General features: G+C 47.1%; 1 protein-coding gene across 1 annotated transcript in view; it reads right to left on the reverse strand.

Moving 5' to 3' along the window:
• The window catches only part of RAB20 (RAB20, member RAS oncogene family), a 32,713-nt gene that overhangs the window by 9,370 nt on the left and 1,051 nt on the right, over positions 1-22,292 (reverse strand). The gene's annotated exons all lie outside the window — the stretch shown is intronic.

The following is a 22,292-nucleotide window of genomic DNA, read 5'->3' on the forward strand; positions in this document are numbered from 1 at the left end:
GGTATCCAATCCCTTTAAAAGACCCCCGGAGAATGTGATGTGCAGATGCTGAGCAGAAGTGGGAGGTAAGACGCGGTCACTCAGGGTGAGAATCAGAACGATCCTTATTCCAGGCCAGTTGAAGAGTGAGGTCTACCAGGAAATTTAAGTGCAGACAGTGAAAGAAAGAGGAACTTTAAAAATGCCCACAGAAATATCGACATGGCAACATGAAGATTAAAAAAAAAACCCAGATCCACAGAACCAGAGAGGGGAACAAATAGAAACTCCAGGGCGACCTCAGAGATGGGCCCCAGCACAGCCCGGAGAATCTCAGCCCAGAATGAGCAGTGGCACCCTTCCCTTCTGGGAGATGCTTAAAACATGAAATAAAATCCTTTTCTAAAGCTTCCAAGTTCCACCCGTGGCATTATAAATAATACTACCTGAAGGATGACTTTAGTTCTATTGTGTTCAGTGTGACGCGATTTGACTACAGGTTACAGTCACAGGGAAGATCTGGAACATTCCCTCTGCGTGTATGTGTCTCTACACTGATAGTGAACCTGGTGAGAGAACAGCCGTGGAAACAGCTGCCCCCCAGGAACGTTCGCAAAGAACAGATGCTTGGAGCTCTTTTCACGCAGTCAGAAGATGGGTCCACGTGTCTTCCCAGGGTGATAAAAGGGGTCGGCTGTGTGGAGCCACCGCTGGGCACAGCTGCCTCCACCTGTGTGTGCAAACTGAGTGGGCAACAGGGCGCGGACACTTCATCTGAGAACACACCCTCCACGCAGAGGCTCCAGGAAATGAGGGGGTGATCCACCACCGACTGTCGTGCCGTGCGTGATGCTTAATTTTACGTGTCAGCATGGCCAGGCCGTGGTGCCTAGCTCTGTGGTCCGACACAAGTCTAGATGTTGCCAGGAAGGTATTTTTTTAAGTGTGATTAACATCGGCAACCACTGACTTAGCAAAGCAGATCACCCGCCATAATGTCGGTGGGTCTCATCCAATCAGTTGAAGGGCTTTAAGAGCGAAGACTGAGACTTCCTGGAGAAGAAGGAATTCTGCCCCCAGACTACAACCTGAGTTATGAAATACTGTGCCTGAGTTCCCAACCTTGCTGCCCTACAGGTTTTGGACTCAAGATGCAACAGCAACTCCTCCTGGGGTCTCCTGCCTGCCAGCCCACCCTGCAGATTTCAGACCTGCCAGCCCCACACTCCTGGAGCCAGTTCCTCTCTCCCTTCCCCAGTCTAAATCAATCTCCCTGTCTCTCCATGTCAGTCTGTCTGTCCATCTCTCTTTCTATATATATATAATATACATATATATGGATACATATAGTGTATATATATAGTGTATGTATATAGTGTATATATATTGTATATGTATCTAGTGTATATATATAGCATATGTATCTAGTCTGCATATATTTATATATGTATATAGTATGTATATAGTATATGTATATAGTGTATATATATTGTATATGTATCTAGTGTATATATATATGTATCTAGTCTATATATATTATATATGTATATAGTATATATATAGTATACGTATACAGTGTATATATATTGTATGTGTATCTAGTGTATATATATAGTATATGTATCTAGTCTATATATATTATATATGCATATAGTATATACATAGTATACATATACAGTGTATATACATTGTATGTGTATCTAGTGTATATATATAGTATAGGTATCTAGTCTATATATATTATATATGTATATAGTATATATATAGTATACGTATACAGTGTATATATATTGTATGTGTATCTAGTGTATATATATAGTATATGTATCTAGTCTATATATATTATATATGCATATAGTATATACATAGTATACATATACAGTGTATATACATTGTATGTGTATCTAGTGTATATATATAGTATAGGTATCTAGTCTATATATATTATATATGTATATAGTATATATATAGTATACGTATACAGTGTATATATATTGTATGTGTATCTAGTGTATATATATAGTATATGTATCTAGTCTATATATATTATATATGCATATAGTATATACATAGTATACATATACAGTGTATATACATTGTATGTGTATCTAGTGTATATATATAGTATAGGTATCTAGTCTATATATATTATATATGTATATAGTATATAGATAGTATACGTATACAGTATATATACATCGTATCTAGTGTATATATATAGTATATGTATCTAGTCTATATATATTATATATGTATATAGTATATAGATAGTATACGTATACAGTATATATACATCGTATCTAGTGTATATATATAGTATATGTATCTAGTCTATATATATTATATATGTATGTAGTATATGTATCTAGTGTATATCTATATAATATATATATATAGTGTGTGTATATATATAGTGTATATAAATGGAGATATATATATAGATATATATCCACCTCCTCTCGGTTCTGTGTCTCTGGAGAAGCCTCACTAACACACTTGTTTCTCTGAAAGGTGTCCTCCTGGGAATGTGCCTACTGGCAACAGCCAGACCCTCCAGCAGGTGGGACTGTCTCGGTAGCCCGTCTCCTCTCTGTCTCCAGGTGTCTCCACGGAGGCCCAATTCCCTCCGTAAACAGAGACCGCCCCACTGTCCCCTGCAGGCAACGGGCATTCCCCAGTGCCTCCCAGCGGGGTCCGCTCCCCAACCCCGCCTCGTGCACCCCTTGGGTGCCTGGCACCACGGTCAGCCAGAGGCCACGCCTCTCAGCCGACCCAGCCGCTGGGCCCACGGGAAGGGGGAAGTGGCCTGAAAGGGCTCCCCAGCAACTGCAAGTATCACTCTGACCTGAACTGGTCGCTTCTTCATTACGGCTCCCTTGTCTGCCCTCCTCACTAGCCTGGCGGGTTCTCTTCCTAAGTCAGACCATAAAAACGGAGAAATCTCCCGCCGCACCTGTCCTGGGACATCCCAGCTGGCTTCCGAATGGAGCGTGAACTCACAAAACAGCCCAAACCCTCTCCTGCCAGGTTCTCAAGGACTAAACAGTAAACAGAGGAAACATGTGATTTCCAAAACAGACACCGAGGGACACGTTTTATTGGGTGTGGGGCCAGCACAGCACGGGGAGGTGGAGAATAGAACGAGGAATTTCACGTCGATGTTTTCTTGGGTTTAAAATGATCTCTTCCCTCTTTCTCTATCTCTTATTCTTGCTTTTTCTCCTATAAAAGAAGTAATTTCTTTTTTTCTTTTTCTTTTTTTTTTTTTAAGGATAGCTTTATTACTTTGCCAGCAAAGGGGGACACAGCAGGCTCCTGCCTGAAAAAACTATGTGTCCCTAAAAGAGGTAATTTCTAAACTCTCCTATCCGTCTGCAGTGGGCTGAGTGGTGGTCCTAAAAGATACATCCGGACCCTCATCCCCAGAGCCTGTGAATGGAGCCTTATCTGGAAATAGTCGTTACAGGTGTAATCAGGTTAAGACGAGGTCATTAGGTTGGAAGCTAATCCAGTACAAACAGTGTCCCGATAAGAAGAGGAGAGACACACAAACACGTGAAGAGGAATAATGATGTGAAGACTATGCATCTACTGGCCAGGAACCCCAGAAACCACCAGAAACAAGGGGGTGGGGATAAGCTTTCCGACAGAGCACGGCCCTGCCCACACCGTGATTTCAGACTTCCAGCCTCCAGACCTACGGGACGATGCATTTCTGTTGCTTTAAGCCACCCAGCCTGTGGAGCTTTGTTACGACAGTCCCAGGAAACTCTTACCCCAGGAAGGTGTGAATCGGGCCGATGGCCTCCCCATTCACAGACACCGAAAGTCCTGAATCGAACAAGAACAATGCCCACACGGAGGGACCTCGTCAAGCAGACAGAACAGAACCAGGAGCTATTCTGGCTCTTACAGCGAGTGCCCTGCCTGTGCTTAACTTTCCCAAGAGCCAACCCATCTACAGCACTCACTACATCCAAGCCCTTTACATGCATGGCCGTTTACTCCCTCCCATCCCCTGGCGGGGACTGTGGCCTCATTTCCACCCCCAGGCCCGATGCAAACGCTGACAGAGGAGCACAAAGGCCAGGGGCACACAGGCAGCAAACGGCAGAGGCGGGTCCTGAACCCCAGCCACCGGGTCCAGGGTCCAGGGTCCAGGTCCTGAGTGCAAGGCTGCATTGTCAGATCAAGTGCTACTCCGAGAAGGGTTAGCGGGACAAAACTGGGCTCCAAAAAGGATGGCAGTATTTCCAAGTCTAGAAGAAACAACAATGGGATGCTTTCTGCAATACTTCTCTCATCAGAGACTGAGCAAACCCCACAAAGCAAGATAAGCACCAACAGCGAAAAGCAGGAGTCCTCTGGCAGAAGCACGCCCCACAGGGTGTGGATGCCCTGAAGGGATTCTTCTCAGATGGTGATAGTAAGGCGGAGACAGGGCTGGAGGCTGCTCGGCACTTTCCCATCTACACGGGCTTAAAGCTTGGCCTCAGGAACCCGGCGGAATCACCCAGGGAGCAGACCCTTCCCACTGCCCTGCCTGAGGGTCACCTACAGGAACCTCACGAAAATTCCATGCAGGCAGAGACTGATCCAACAGCCACCAGCTAGAGATGAAAGTCGAGAAGTTGAAAAGGAAAAAAATCCTACCCCACGATATTACTGGGGTATCTTTTCTGCCAGAAGGAAGACCTAAAACCTCAACACAGATTAATGAATGACACGGTCAAAGGCGGTGACTAGATTACACTTTAAAGATAAACTATTATTTTAAATCCCATAATCCAACTTAGTTGCTTGCATTTACAGGTCCTTTAATTTTGTTCTTAATCGTCTGTGACCATTAAAAGGCATCCTAAACCCAGCCGTGCTTCACGACAGAAAGGACAGTGATTACTCTTTGAGTCTAGGAAGCCCACGGGCTCATACTAGTAACGAAATGAAAAGCAGCTTCGTGGGACTTGACTACCAGATCAGTCGGCAACTATTTAACGACGGTCATCCTGACCCGTGCCTGTAAAATGAGACTTTTTTCCTTCTATAAGTAAAGGAACCCAAACCCCAAATGATTTCCAACTAAAGAAATGGCAACATATGGGGAAGAGGAAAAGTGTTTCAGAAAAACGGATTTATTTCCACATTTCAATACATATACAATGACATTTACCCAAATCAGTGTATGTGTCACCTCTGTTGCTTCTGTTTGGCAATTTGAAGGCTGAACAAAAACCAAGAATACATCATATGCCATACGAACCACCCAAATAATTACCTGCACATAAGTTAATCCCTTGCCTGTGACTCACTGACGGGGCTTTATGAAATAATGCTCAAGGTCATATAATTATAACTGGAATTTAATTCTCAAATTGCTTCACTCTTTTCAGACATGGATTTACTAAAAATAATTTGATAACAAGACCAAATAATTCAAATAAAGGGACCTTCTTTTTTTTTTTTTTTTTTTTTTTTTTTTTGCGGTATGCGGGCCTCTCACTGTTGTGGCCTCCCCCGTTGCGGAGCACAGGCTCCGGACGCGCAGGCTCCGGACGCGCAGGCTCAGCGGCCATGGCCCACGGGCCCAGCCGCTCCGCGGCATATGGGATCCTCCCAGACCGGGGCACGAACCCGTATCCCCTGCATCGGCAGGCGGACTCTCAACCACTTGCGCCACCAGGGAGGCCCAAAGGGACCTTCTTTAACACTCTAGTATTAAGAAAAAAGGCAAATCCAAAGAAAATACACTTATGTAACAGATTTAACTTTAAAGAACAAAGACTCTCACATACCAGGATATTAAATCCAATATCCTTTACCTTCAACAGATACTCTGTTGTCCTGTGAGAATTACTTTTTAAAATGAGGTTATCAGGGGCTTCCCTGGTGGCGCAGTGGTTGAGAATCTGCCTGCTAATGCAGGGGACACGGGTTTGAGCCCTGATCTGGGAGGATCCCACGTGCCGCGGAGCAACTGGGCCCGTGAGCCACAACTACTGAGCCTGCGCGTCTGGAGCCTGTGCTCCGCAACGAGAGCCCGCGACAGTGAGAGGCCCGCGCACCGCGATGAAGAGTGGCCCCCGCTTGCCACAACTAGAGAAAGCCCTCGCACAGAAACGAAGACCCAACACAGCCAAAAATAAATAAATAAATAAACAAATGTGGGGTTAAAAAAAAAAGAGATTATCAAAGAAAAAGTCAATTATTTGCAAAATTCTCTACTTATTAAAGCAGGAAACTAAAATCATTTCAGATCTTTTGAAGCAAGTTTTAACTTGTTTCCAAGACAAGACTGAACTGCAAATACCATGTTAAGAAAACTCTTTAGCTCTATAAAGGGTTTTCTCAAAATATTAAGTTCCTAGAATGGCTTCTTATCTGGAGTACCCCACTCAGTAAATACCCCAGTTATTTCTAACAGAATATTTTTGTCTTCTTCTCCATAGTATAAAGTCTTCTGAGAAATACACAGCAGAGAACAAATGTTTTCCTGTTACAATCACCTCCCTTATCCGAGGTTTCACTTTCCAAGGTTTCAGATGACACTTGGTTAACCACAGTCCAAAAAGATTGAATGGAACATTTCAGAAATAAGCAATTCATGTTTTGAATTGTGTGCTGTTTCATTACAGGGTATTGTTATAATTGTTCTACTTTATTTTTAGTTATTGTTGTTCATCTCTTACTGTGTCTAATTTATAAATTAAACTTTATCATACATATGTACGTATAAGAAAAATATAACATGTATAGGGCTTGGTACCATCCGCAGTTTCAGGCATCCACTGGAGGTCTTGGAACGCATCCCCCAAGGATAAGCAGGGCATACTGTAATTCTAACCCAAGGGAAGTATATTAAACCTTTTCTGAACAGTCCTAAGGAAACAAAGGATTTTACATATGTTTACAATGTCTAGTTACCTCTTGCTTAACAGATTGGGTGTGTTCTAATAAAATTCCCTAGAAAGTACATTTTCCATAGACACACATGGTAAAATCAGAAACACCTTCTGGGGATGATTGGGTACCTAGCTATAACTGTATCAATTTAACAGTGCAAAAACCCTTTCAAATCAATCATATCAAAGTATTTTGTCTGAATTTAGTTTACCATATTTAAATATAATGATATTATGCTATACATAACAGTAAACATTTTAAATAATTCCCTAGAATAGACAAATTCACAGAGATAGAAAGCAAAAAAGGGGTTACCAGGGGCTGGAGGGAGGGGGATGGGTTTTGTGTTTAATGGGGTTGGAGCTTCAGTTGGAAGATGAAAAAGTTCTGGAGATGATGGTGGTGATAGTTGAACATGCCTAATACTAGCAAGCTGTACACTTAAAAATGAGTAAAACGCTGTGTTATGTGTATTTTACCACAAAAAAATTCCCTATGGTTAAAAACAGATAGGAGACAGACGATAGAGAGGTAGAAGAAGATGATGGACAGATGAGTGACAGGTAGAAAGATGACGGACAGACGGTAGAACTGCATGTAAAGACAGCGCCAGCAAGCACCAGTGGCCTGACCCTTGTCCTTCTGGATACTCACAGCTCATCTGCCCGCGGCTACAGCAAGCCCAGGCTCATGACCTGGACCTCGAATCACCTAGCGATGTGGTTAAAATGCAGATTCTCATTGGGAAGGTCTGGGCGGGGCCTGGATTCTGCGGCTGCTGCCCTGGGGCTCCCACAAGGAGCAGCGGCAGGGGGACGGTGACCATGGAGCAGTCCCGGGAGGCTCTCATCACCCCAAGACGCGTGCAGCGTTAACACGGCCAGCCCTGCAGCCCAGCCCTGCGTGTGCCGCGTCTGCACGTCCCCCTCTGCTGCCCCCTCCCTGGTCCTCGGAGCCGGGGCACAGCGACAGACGGAGCAGCTGCTCAACCGGGCAAGCTGAAGGGCGACACTGCCAGGACCTGCGGTCACACAGTAACTAACCAGAGTTAATCAGACTGGAAATCACTTAGGTTCGGAATGTGCTTTTGCAATTGCTATAGAAAAGGGGCTGGGCTAAGTAAACGGTAGGTCAACAGGCTTTGAAAAGTGGGAGCAACGGATCCTCACGCAGCCCAGGGATTGTTTAAAACAAGCCACACACGGCACCGTGACGTGAGGCCATGCCATTCACGGCCACCCTGGAAGCAAGAGCCTCACAGGCTCCCGTCACGACAGAAACTCAGAAAGTGTTAAAAACGGCCTCCATTCACGTGGACTTGTCCTTTTCCAGGACAAGCGGCCAGGCAGAGAGGAAGCACTGCGCTCCCCTGGCTCCCGGCTCCCTGGGACGGCACCCTCACCACTCTCCTTGAATCAGCTGAATCCCGCTCCTCTAACCGAGTCAGCTCGTGCTCCCTTCCGGTGGGCACGGAGCCCACGCTGGCTGCAGTGTCACTCCGAGCGCCAGGCAGAGTGTCAAGCTAGACGGGTGTGCGCACACACGCACACACAGACGTGTACAACACATACATACACACATGCACACGTGCATGTGTATACCTACATGCACCCGCATGCACATGTACAACACATGCAGACACACACATGCATATGTATACCTACGTGCACACACATGCACAACACATACCTACGTGCACACGCATGCACGCACAGACATGTACAACACACGTGCACATGTATACCTACATGCACGCACATGCACATGTACAACACATGCACACACATGCATATGTATACCTACGTGCACACACACATATACCTACAGTACACACATGCACACATGCACATGTATACCTACATGCACACACATGTATAACACACACATACACACATGCACAACACATGCACACACGCACATGCACACCTAATGCACCTCGTCGTCCCCACCATTAGTGGCACAACTGTACGGATCTTGAAGCAGAGTCCCAGCGCAGCCACAACGCTGCTCAAGGACCCACAGGACGTAAGCAGCTCATAACCCCGACAGCGGCAGGAATACCTGGGTAAGGAAACGCCAGACGATGAGTTTTAACGGCGGTGGAGGGCCTCCGAATTCTGTTAGGACAAGAATGAGATCTGGGCAAGCATTTTTTAAGCAATTCCACCCTGACACGTGTTAAAAGACGATTTTCAAGAAAGGGCAAAATCATGACTCTCCCACAGATGCAAAAAATAAATGCATGTTAAAGATCCTGGTGATCTCATTTAGTGAGGGAGCCCGACCGATGTCACAAGCAGCTGAAAGACGTCAAGAGGGCACAGGTGTCCACGGGGCACAGACACAGGAACCCTGGGTTCACAGAGGAAAACAGGGACACGTAGAGGGCAGCACAGGAACGATCAAGTCTTGTGCAAATGGAGGCGAACTGCTTTTTCCACGAAGAAAAGTGACCACCACACACCCTCAGATCCATCCCAGCCCCTAACCATGCCCTCCAGTCACCCACACCCTTCCTTCACAGCACTAATCACACAGGCTGGTTGTCCAATGCCAACCTCTCAACAGACGTAACCCCAGGACGAAAGGCCAGCTGCCTTGTTCGCTGCTGTTCCCCCAACTGCCCAATTCTCGGGAGGTGCTCAAAGTGGGGACAGAAGGGATGAGTGGATGGGTCCAAACTGCGCTCACTCCATACACGTCAGACCTGACACCGCAAGGGACCCTGAGGCCACTTGGCTGAGACAGTGACCGAGGTGCCACCCAGAGCTCCTTAGAGCTGGTCGAGCACAGAAAACGAGGGTCAACCAAGGGGGAAAATGAAATCCCCACCCCCACAAAGCGAAGTGCAAAGCAAGGTGAGGAAAGGGCCCCGTGAGGGACTGCAAACTATGCCCTTTAGTACTGAGGAAAAGCCTTTTCATATCTAGCGTTCTTCCGCTTTACGCAGGTAATGGTGACAGTACTCCACTTTGGCAACAATGTTACCCATTTACCTCTGCCTTCCACGTTCCTATTTGACAGTTGGACTCCATAGAAACACAGTGGGTCACTGAATCTTCAGCTGGGAAGTGGAACTAAGCAAACTGCAAAATACGTGAAAATCCACTGTCCAACCCAAACCACACTGTCAATAAATCTAACAGTCTTAGCAAGTCACAGAAGATCCATGGGACGGGCCCCGGAAGAGTCCTGCTGTTTAGTCCTTATCCCCCTTTACAAAAGTTGAGGACACCTGTTATGTGCCAAGAAAAAAGAAAACACCTATTACTGAGAGTCTAGGGGCCATGCAAAGCCCGTTCACATCTACCGTCTTGTTTAAGCCTCATCATTAACCCTGTAAATAAGGCTTCTTACTACAATCTTAAGACGAAGTAACATACACTTCAAGACAAAAAGGATGATATGTTCATGAAGAAGTACCCCAATGGATTGCACTAAAAATAAAAACCTGCCCATTCCAGATGCAGTGCTAGGCTCAGGTGGCTTCTCGGAATCTGTTTAGGTGACACTGTCATTTCGAGAAACACCATGAGACGACAGCTTTCCAAAGGACGCAAGTCACACGCCAGGCTTCTGTTTCTGAGCAGAAACCCCCACTCATACTGAGGACACAGTGACTCGCAGCCACCACCGGGGCAGGGCGAGCCCTCGGACCCCAAGGCACAGAAGGCATCCTTCCTTCTCCAGGACTCAGGCTCCTCAGAAACCAGTACTGCACCAAACGAGCTGCAGGCCCACCTGGCCGCCAGAGCATCCTGGGCACCCCTCCGTCCAGGTCTTCAGGGACGGCACGTGAGCTCGGCGAAGGGCGGGTACCTTGACTTAGCTGCTCCAGCTACGTGAGGTCATCTCCGACACGAAGACACAGCGCAGACAACGTCTACATGGACGGGCGTTTTGTACATTAATCTTGTTGCTACGACACAGCCAGCCCAAGGCGGACCTCTTTGGGACCCACCACCTTCAGGTGCTTCAGTGTTTCTGCGGCTCAAGGGCAGCAGGCAGAGTGCACCGTGATCCATTCTTGCCTCGTCGGGTGTGTGCATACGAGACTGTGCATCGTGCACACAGCGTCCCTCCTGGGCTCGCCCTTTCTCGGGCAGACATCACTTCCGTGAAGGGCTGGCTTGCTGATCAAGTGCATAAACCTTGGGCACTTCGCCCAGCTCAGATCCCAGCTCAGCCACTTCGGGGCTTTGTGTAACCCTGCCAGGTTGCCTCCTGTGTCCTGTGAAGGTTACAGGAGTTAAACTACACACAGAGTTGAGATCAGCCCTGGCATTCAGTGCTGCCAAGCAGCAGCTATTATTTGGTCAAAATCTGTGCTGGAGGCTCGTCTTGGGGAAGTTGTAGAGACGATGGCTGATTTTGTGCAGGATCGCGGAAGGACTGTGTGCTTATCAGCCTCCATCAACAGTATTACCAACATGCCATGCAATTTATTTCTCCCCATCTGAACATTTACTTTCAAATATAGGTCAGCATTTCAGGTGTAACCTGGAGAAAAAGAGCTTCTTCTGTGAGGTGTAAATGTTCAGCTACTATAAGAACTCTTGATGCCTATAAAGCTGTTAATAATAAAATTCAGAACTTTCAAAAATAAACAGGGAAATAGATCAGCAGGATACAAAAATAAACAGGAGCCCATGAGCTGGGCAACTGTAGTTAGAGCAGTGTGTTCTTTTTTTTCCTTTTGCTATGTTATCTTATTTTTTTAATTGAAGTATAGTTTATATACAATGTTATATAAGTTATAGGTGTACAATGTAATGATTCACAATTTTTAAAGATTAGACTCCATTTATAGTTATTTTAAAATACTGGCTATAGTCCCTGTGCTGTACAGTATATCCTTGTAGCTTGTTCTATACATGACCGTCTGTACCTCTTAATCATCCACTTCTATCTTGCCCCTCCCCATTCCCTCTTCCCACTGGTAACCTCTAGTTTGTTCTCTCTATCCAAGTATGCTTCTTTTTTGTTATATTCACTAGTTAGTTGTATCTTTTACGTTCCACATATAAGTGATATCATACAGTATTTGCCTTTCTCTGTCTGACTTATCTCTCTTAGCATAATACCTTCCAAATCCACCCATGTTGCTGCAAATGGCAAAATTTCATTCATTTTTTATGGCGGAGTGATATTCCATTGTGTATTTATACCACATCTACTTTATCCATTCATCCGTAGATGGACATTTAGGTTGCTTCCATGTCTTTGCTATTATAAATAGAGCTGCAATGAACATGGAGGTTCATGTATCTTTTCAAATTAGTGTTTTGAACTTTGTGTTACCTGAGCCAACAAATGTTTTTTAAAGGTTTTTAATTCAAGGCAGAATAAGAGATACTACCATAATTCTAATATTTGAGTATTATTTGATGTACTGGTACTAGCATCACATAAAACGACCTTCAAGAGCTATATTTCATTATTTATTTAATTCTACTTAGGCCAGGAGTCTTTCAAGAAAATGTCCTATTTGCAAAGTTTCATGGCTGAGGATTTTTGATAAGATTCTAACAATTTAACATTCATTCATTGATCATTTGACCACAATGTATAATAAGCGCGCCTCTAGGGCTTCCCTGGTGGTGCAGTGGTTACGAATCCGCCTGCCAAGGCAAGGGACACGGGTTCGAGCCTTGGTCCGGGAAGATCCCACGTGCCGCGGAGCAACTAAGCCCGTGCGTCACAACTACTGAGCCTGCGCTCCAGAGCCCGTGAGCCACAACTCCTGAGCCCACGCATCACAACTACTGAAGCCCGTGCGCCTAGAGCCTGTGCTCCACAACAAGAGAAGCCACCGCAATGAGAAGCCCGCGCACCACAACGAAGACCCAATGCAGCCAAAAATAAATAAATAAAATCTATTTTTAAAAAAAGAAAACAGTTCTGAACTACTTTAAAAAATAATAATAATAAGTGCTTCTCTAATTTTCAGAAATAAAGGAAAACGCAAACTTACAGCCACTTCCCCATGTTTTGCACGTTCCCAGTAATATATCTACTCTGCTTGTTCGAGGAGACAGAACAAGACCACGAAGGGGGCTAAGAGGACAGTTCTCGGAGCGTCTGTCTGTTGGACGCACCCAACACAGCCGCTCCTGGGGAAGCTCCTGAAAGCAGCCCCGAAACAGGCAAGAACTTCCAACGCCTCCCCTGAGTTCTCACAACACGCGTGACAAGCAGCCACTACAGCTCCTACCAAAGGACAAACACAACTGCAGCTGAATCACGGGGACAGCAGAAATGTCCCAGGACGGCAGGCGGGGGTGGACCGGGGAGGCCTGGGCCCCGGAGGCTCGCCACCCTCCCTGCCCCTGCCTGCAGCCCCCAGCCTTCACCCCTCCCTCCTGACAGACACGCCCTCCTGAAGCACTAGCTTTACAGATAAACACGGGAGCATCTGAGACAGAAAAGGTCTTTTGTTACTCCACCAGAAAAAACAAAACATTCTCTTCCCAACCAACAATGGCAAAACCGAGGGCTCTCAGTCCACCCCATGAGTGGCCTGGCCCCAGACACAGCGGAGGCACCTACACACCACAGGCCTGGGGCCGCTTTCCTCCGCCAGGCCTGTTCTCCAAGATAGAAGGGCTTTTTTTTTTTTTTTTAATTTATTAGTTTTGGCTGCGTTAGGTCTTCGTTGCTGCGCGCAGGCTTTCTCTAGCTGCGGCGAGCGGGGGCTACTCTTCATTGTGGTGCGCGGGCTTCTCATTGCAATGGCTTCTCTTGCTGTGGAGCACGGGCTTTAGGCGTGCAGGCCTCAGTAGTTGTGATGCGTGGGCTCAGTAGTTGTGGCGCACGGGCTTAGTTGCTCCGCGGCATGTGGGATCTTCCCAGACCAGGGCTCGAACCCGTGTCCCCTGCATCGGCAGGCAGGTGGATTCTTAACCAACTGTGCCACCAGGGAAGCCCCCAGAAATGCTTCTGATGCCTGAGTTCAGGCATCTGTGGAAATACAAGTGGCCCCTCAACAATGGAGAACCAAATAAATATCATGAACCCAGGAAAAAAGCGAGGTCCCAGCCCCGCACCCTCTTTCAAAAAGCAGATGAGAAATCATAGAGAAGCCGGAAATCAAAACTTCTACCGTAGGCCACTGAAATCAAGAGTTGTAAATGTAAACCTCAGTCAGTGGCCATGTAATAATCTCCACCATTCCGTCACGGGCCCAGCCCGTGCTCACGAGGGCACGGGGGGCGAGGGTAGTAGGCCTCATGCTCTTCTTGTCAGTGCCCGCTGTGCTGTTTCACCTGTTCTGCTGTCTGGGTGCTACCCAGGCCTGAGGGAGCCAGTCTGCATCTCACCCTGGTCTCCGTGGATGGCGTTCCAGGGCAGCGTGTAGGGCCCTGAAGTTAAGTGCCTGGGCGCCCACGCAGTGGTGGGAAGAGTGGAAAGGAACCCACTACATGCGACGAGAAGCCGACCTCAAATCCGGGCTTCCCAGCATCCAGCATGACCTGGGCCTTAGCTTCCTGGCTTGCAAAAGGGAGGTGATAAAAATACCAACCCCACAAAGTAGTTGTAGGAAACAAGAGACAAGGCCCCCAAAGCCCTCAGCATGGTGTCTGGCACCGCTGAAGCCAAGGTAATCCCTGCTATCCACACAGGCAGGAGCCCCAGGAAGGAAGGGGCCGTGAGTCAGCAACCTGGACGCCCTCAGAAAACACTCTGCAAGCCAGCTTTCCTTAGGACACCACCCTGATTTCTGAGAAGACTGTAGCAGGGGAGGATTTTAAAGCACAGGGGCCCCTAAAATTAAAAGAAGCGTCCATGATAGAGGGAAAGGCGGCATGAAATAAGGTGTAAACAGTGTAAAGACTTTGGTGAAGGAGTCGCAGGTCCCTAGCTCCAGCCCCTTTTCTGCACCAACTGGTCCTCGGACATTGGACAAGTAACTTCCTGTGACTTGTCTCTTCATCTGAAAGAGGAAGAGGCTGAAAAGAGGGATCTTTAAATCCTGTTCTAGTTTTACAGGATTACACCAGACTCGGTGTGCCCCTGCGACGTGGGTACCTGCAATGGATACGCCAAATTTACTGACACCAGCTGTGCTCGGAAATGAAGAATCTCCAGAGTTGAAGGATGCTCCTACAATGGTCCGACTGGTCTCATTTTTGCTGCAAGCAAACCCAGAGACGTCAAAGCTAAGCTCCACTTTGTTCATAGGTCCAAGGTTATTTGAGCCAAAAGAATGGGAAACTGAGCAGTGGGCAGCTAAGCTATTTCAGAGACCTGAGACCAGCCCACAGAGGCCAGGCCAGCGTGAGGGAAGCCACCAGTTCACACCCACTTCCTCCTGGCCCAAAGAACAGATCAACCAGTGTTTATGAAACGCTTTGCAGGAGATACACGCTCAGCTTGGCCTTCTCTTGGAATAGAAATACTAGTGTGGGGTTGGGTTCGCTTGGGCTGAGCAGGAATGCAGATCTCAGAGAAGAGCTGGTTTTGAAGCCTGGGTGAAAACAAGGGGGTAAGTGGCCGAGGCAGCTGTCACCAGGCGTCACGCGTGAGCTTCTTTCCAAAGGACTCTGCTGATGAGACAGAGTGAGCCATGAAATTTGTCTGTTTTATGGCCAAGGCTAAAAGCTGATAATCTGGGTCTTTTCTTCCCAGTGCCTCTCTCCATGCGCCCTGCCTTTCCAGCAACACTTCTGTGACACTGGCAGAGAAATCAACGAAATTTTCATTGCCGAATTATCCACATGTGTGTGCATAAAATCAGCTAAGGAAAACAAGAAACAGACCGTTGTCTTCATAAGTGTTTAAGAGCTAACCAACTAGTTCACTACACAGAATAACTCCCAAGTCTGTACATGGAAATGTAAGTATGTCAACAAATGTAAGCTAAAACAAAAACTGGCTTTTTAACCAATGGTGTTGGGTCAGCTTGATGCTCAACATACACTGACTATAAAACCCAAACATCCTACTCCTAGGTGGTTTACCCAAGAGGTGAAAATTTATGTTCATACAAAAACCTCTATGTGAACGCTTATAGTGACTTTAGTCATAATCACCCAAAACTGAAAAAATGCAAATATCCTTCAACTGGTGGATGGATAACTGGCGATGGTACATCCATACAGTGGAACATTACTCAACAATTAACAGGACTGAACAACACACACGGATCTCAAATGCATTAAGCAAAAGAAGTCAGACTCAAGATGCTCCATCCTGTATGATCCTAGAAAAGACAACTACAGGGATTTCCCTGGTGGTCCAGCGGGTAAGACTCAGTGCTCCCAATGCAGGGGGCCTGGGTTCGATCCCTGGTCAGGGAACAGGATTCCACATGCATGCTGCAACTAAGAAGCCCAAATGCTGCAACTAAGACCCGGAACAGCCAAAATAAATAAAATAAATAATAAATAAATAAATATTTAAAAAAGAAAAGAAAAGACAACTATAGGGACAGAAAGCAGATCAATGTTACCAGGGGCTGGGGTAAGTAGAGGAGGTGACTCAGAGAGACCAGGGATTTGTTTTAAGTGATGGAAGTCTTTTATTTTGGTTGTATTTTTTCAGCTCAGAAATTTCCATGAGGTCTTCTTTTGATCTATTTTTCTGAGCCTCTCTATCTTTTCTCATTTGTTTAGTGCGACCATAATTGCTCACTGAAGCATTCTTGTGATGGCGGCTTTGAAGCCTTGGTCGGATAACTCTGACATCTCTGCCATCTTGGTGCTGGCATCTATTCATTGTCTTTTTGGATTCAGTTTGAGATGTTCCTGGTTCTCGTATGATGAGTGATTTCTGGTTGAAACCTGGACATTTTCATACGGGGTTATGAGACTCTGGGTCTTGCTTAAACCTTGCATTTTAGCTGGTTCCCTCTGACATCAACTTGGCATGAGCTGAGGGGCCAGGTTCTGGCAAACGTTCAAGTTTCCCACATAGTGTCCCGTGGCACCATGAAGTGGGGCGGAGGGGGGCTTGTTACCACCTGCCGGACATGAGAGCCCACCTCCCTAGCAGGCCTTCTCCAACACCCCCTAGTGGGGGAGTTGAGGTGCCTCATTATCACCAGGCAGGGGGGAAGCCCTGGTTCCTGCAAGGCCTTCTGGGTGGGTGTGGGTCCAGTTTTTCCTGGGTGTTGGCTAGAGTACAGCAGTTAGTGTCTAAAAGGTTTCTGTCTTACTGTGTACCTCTTTCCTGGTCCTCTGGTAAGAGAGTAGCTTTTTTTGTCTTGTTTTGTCTGTAGCCTTTGGCATTTCTAAATTTCTGGCTTCTTGAGCTCCAAGTCTGGGATACATGAGGCAAAAAGAAAACCCAGGGAGCTCACCGCTGGGTCACTCTTTAGATCCCGAGGTCCCTGGGCAGTCTGCCCTCTTCTCTCCATCTTTCAGAGTCTTCTTATGTTTGTTTTATATATAATACCCCAAAGTTTTTAGCTGTAATTAGTGGGAAGAGGAGGGGAAAGTCCTTCTGCTCCAGCTTCCCAGAAGCAGGAGTTCCAGTGTGTTATTCTTCATCTCTAAATAGACTTGTACCAAAGTCAAAAGAGGTAAGAGTCTCTAAAGAGTTGTTTCAAGGGCACATATAATTAACATCAGGAACCAGTATTTCCTCACCAGGCATACACTGGCCTATTTTTGGCTGCATTACAGGGCCCATGACAATGACATTTTTACACTGATTTTATCATCCAGAGTCAATACATCATTAAGACAATAAAACTGCAAACTGCAGCCGCTCCAAAGTGTTCCCATTGCTTTCGACGATTTCATCCAGCAAAACTTAGCTTAAAAAGAAAATACTGCAGAGTAAAATGCTAGTCTGTAGAGAACATAAAAATGAATACAACCCAAACTTCCCTCCAAGAGCTTGTAAGTCAGAGGAAAGACAAACGGGTAACAAAACAGATAAAAGGCAGAACACAGTAAGGCACACCAGGTCATGTCGTAGTACAGTCTGGAGCAAGCAGAAATCTGGCCCTACCATGACTGCTTCACAAAGTATGTGACATTGGAGGATGGGACAAAATTCAAGTTGGGGATCGCCAGGAGAGGGGACGTCCCAGAGAGAGAGATGCCACAAGCAAAGATGAAAACACAGGAGGACAGGGCATGTGTGACAAATTCCAAATAGCACCTTTGGCTCAGCCCTGAGGCACCTGACTCCGTAACAGGAGGACAGGAGGAAAGGGGCCGTGAGAGTCTGTCAGCACAGTGACGAAGCCCTCATTCTAAGAATAAAAACTCTTTAAACTCACGTATGTACCCATGTGTACATGTATGTAAAATTTCTTTTTCACAAAGAGGGAAGTTCTGTGAAGTCTTAGCGAAGTGAGAGGGGTTCAGTTAGGAATCATAAAGTTTCTATTTCTCCTACGGACTTAAAGACAACAAAGCATATGGAATTAACATGATCCAGGTATTAGTTCACAAGTGTGGTGGACCTCAATTAGTTAAAGTCTCCTGAATCGCACCACACTAGTGAGCCTTAAATACCTACCCCCACCCACCCCCAGAATTCCCAGCACCTCCTCCAGGGAGACTCCAGGCGGACCTCCCAGCACGTGCAGCTGTGCCCTGGCAGCCTTTGGCCTCTGAGGTCTCTCAGTACAATGGCTCTCTGTCCACCCTGCTGAGCCCAGACAGTAGATTTTCTTCCACCTACCCTAATACCCACATTCATATTCATGTCACTGTTTTTGCTCAAGAAAGCAAAGGAATTCTACAAACGACGCCTTGACCCCAGAGGGCGCCCATTCAAAATCTTCAGTAGTGCTAAAGATGTGACCCACCCACAAAGAGGTGGGCCTCCCACAAAGACATGGACCACCCACAAAGATGTGGACCACCCACAGAGACACTGACCCACCTACGAAGACATGGACCACCCACAAAGATGTGGACCACCCACAAAGATACTGACCCACCTACCAAGACATGGACTACCCAAAAAGATGTGGACCACACACAAAGATGTAGACTACCCACAAAGATACTGACCAACCTCTCAAGACATGGACTACCCACAAAGACGTGGACCACCTACAAAGATGTGGACCACCCATAGAGACACTGACCCATCTACCAAGACATGGACCACCCACAAAGATGTGGACCACCCACAGAGACACTGACCCATCTACCAAGACATGGACCACCCACAAAGATGTGGACCACCCACAGAGACACTGACCCACCTACCAAGACATGGACCACCTACAAAGATGTGGACCACCCATAGAGACACTGACCCATCTACCAAGACATGGACCACCCACAAAGATGTGGACCACCCACAAAGACATGGACCACCTACAACACAGGCTTTGCAGGCTTAGCTTCCAGATCCCAAACCTAATCTAAGATTTATTTCCAAGAACAGTTTTTCAGTAGGAGCCCAGGCTAATCTTAAATCCAAGCCCCACCCTCCCCCAGTCTAGCTCTGAGTGGACACCCAGGAGAAATCTGAGAGCTGCATGTCGAGTTTAACTGTACCAGGGGTCTCCTCAATCCCTAAATGCTAATCTCTTCGGGGAGTTTCTAAAACTACAGAAAGACTTACCACGTGGCGTGGTGTCAGCAAACTATTTCTGCAAAGGGCCAGGGTGAATGTTTTTGTCTTTCTGTGCTCTATGGTCTCTGCTGCAGCCACTCAGCTCTGATGCTGTAAAACACTGGGCGGGCGGGGTGCCAATAACACTACGTAGGGCAACGGTGAGGCCCAGGTCAGCCCCCAGATCTGCAGAAAGGGGAGGTCATCCACTAGACGCCCCGTGTCACACCAATCCTGCTTGTCAGGATTAGGACCGCAAAACCCACTCAGCAGCTGCACTAATAAATTAAGAGAGCTAAAGTCCGAGTCCTCCACCGCTGGCTCCGTGCACATGTCGCATGGGCTGTCCACCCACTTCTGCACCAGTCTCGCAAGGCTACACACGCAGCCCTCGCAGGCCGGTCCACAGCGTCAAGGATCGGCAACTCTGCGGCCCCTGGCAAAGACGGCTCTTCTCGGGGCGGGTCCACAACGCTGCCGCCTCTTCCAACCTGAACGAACCCCACTTCTGACACAGCATCCCCACCATCCCCCGCATCCAGGAGCAGCTGCCTAGAAGCGGGGCCGGGGGCTGCGGCTTCCACGCAGAGCAGGAGGAGGATGACCAGGGCTCGTGGTCCTCAGATGGACAGTCCATGTCATCTGGCATCTTCACTCATGCACCACCCCACGCCCCACAGATGCTCCCCCAGGACAGCCCAGCCGTTCACAGGATGGAGGCTCTCGGTCCTGCACAGACCCCTTAGCTAACTTCACGGCATGAGCAATTACATTCCCCTCCCCCGGGAACCACGATTTCACGACCCGGAACTGCAGCATCCTCCCCTGAGTTGCACTAAAGTTATTCAAGGGAAAGATCTTAAACCAAGTGCTCTGAATCTCATCTCTCTTGGAGCCACTAAGTTTGTGGTCATTGGTTACAACAGCAGTAGGAAACCAAAACTGATACTGGGAGTGGGATGCTGCTGAAACGAATGTAGAGGTGGCTTTGGAATTGGGCAACGCGCAGAGCCGGGGAGAATTCGAGAAACTTGGTGGAACCAGCCCCAGCCCCATCCGCTGTCACACTCCCTTGGAAGCAGTCCTGTGCCAGCCGACTAAGATAACTACCCAAGAGCCCAGCAAATCTCCTCTCCACGCTCTGGCCGGCAGGCTTCGGGCAGCAGCACTGCCGTCCGGAAGGACGTGCCAAGAGCCAAACGGCAACTCTGACGCCTCGCTGTCATTTTTCTTATTCAACACCCTCCCACCCCACCCATGCCATGTGACCAAGAACGGCGATCAAAACCGTTCATCCTCTGGCTGGTCCCCATCCTTCTGCTTTGGTTACAAAAATTAAAACGGACGCAACTTAGAAGACAACGTGGAACATAAAGAAAGTTTAAAGGCACGGCAAAAGGAGGAAAAAAGAGAGAATCGCCTAAAAGTTAAACTTGTGCACTTCCAACAAGGATTACCTAAGAGGCAAAGATTGATACCTGCCTTTTCCCTCCAAGCTGCACATAACCCCACCGTCCTTGGGGAGCCAGGCACAGAGGTGGCCTGTGTCACTGTTGACTCTGAGCCCCGGTCACCCTGAATGTGTGTACACAGGAGGTGAGCAATGTGAGAAGGGGCCTGGGGCCCCCAGTGCCCACACTCAGGGTTCTGGGAAGAAGGCGGAAACCCGGGCAGCCAGGAAGTGAGTCGCTGCCCCCGGGAGCCCAACAAGATACCGAGGACATCTCATCAGCCTTATTACAAAATCCTCTGGCAGTCAAGAATGCAGCTGCACCACGTCCTTGGCACCGAAGAAGAAAGTGGTTGATCGAATTACACTGCTCCTTCATACCTTGGATGCCAAGACGCCTGCTCTGACACCACGGTCAGCTCCTGTTCCCGAAACACCACGCCACGTGGTAAAGGTCAGCTTCTAACATCAGCCACCACAGGGCTCTGGGTTTGGGTCTCCCAGCTCCAACCCCGCATTACCCTCTTATAAACCAAGGACAGCAGTGAGGTCCAGCCAGTCAACCAAAGGAGCCCCAGGACCAGCCTTGTACCAAACAGGCAGACGCGTCGTGTTAACGTGGTCTGATTTCCACAGCCCTCGTTCCATCGCTACCAAATGCTTAGTGCTGGAGAGTCAGCTTAGGTAAAGGATCTTAGAGGAACTTCACTCACTCTGAAGCCTGGAGTTGGAGAACAGAGCAGGGAAGGTACACTTGTACCTGGGAGACGCTGTTTTCACAGCGTGTTTTCAAATAAATTAGTCAAGATGTTAACAGCCATAACAACAAAAAAGACAGCAGCAGAGAAAGCAGGAGGGAGAGAGGAGGGGTAAACATCCGAGAGCGGCCTTCATTAATTCAGTTTTAAAAACAAGGTGAGTTATAATCCTGTTTATTCAGCTGACTGGGGCACCCAAGTTGGCAATTTTAAAATTCTGGACCAGACCTTCCAGTATACATATCACTTTTTAAAGTGCAGACATTTAGGGAATTCCCTGGTGGTCCAGTGGTTAGGACTCCGTGCTTTCACTACCATGGGCCCGGGTTCAATCCCTGGTCAGGGAACTAAGATCCTGCAAGCCGCATGGCACGAGCAAAACTAAAACAAAACAAAACAAATAAAAAACTTAAGTGCAGACATTTAAAAAGTCAGACCTTAAAGTTTCAGGCTTTCAAAAAGTCATGTTCATTGCAAACGGGCCATGCTATTTACAGTTTATTTACTTGTGGTACCTTATTCTTTTTCATGGGGAAGGAAATATATTCTATTGTAACACGCTAACGTCAGTGTAATTATTGAGTTAACAAACTGAAAGCTTGAATCAAGATCCTCTGATATACTGTACTTTTGAAAAAACACAAATATACTACACGCACTAAAAATAATTATTACCTATC

This window comes from Mesoplodon densirostris, chromosome 17, assembly GCF_025265405.1.
Source record: "Mesoplodon densirostris isolate mMesDen1 chromosome 17, mMesDen1 primary haplotype, whole genome shotgun sequence".
Lineage (NCBI taxonomy): Eukaryota > Metazoa > Chordata > Mammalia > Artiodactyla > Ziphiidae > Mesoplodon > Mesoplodon densirostris.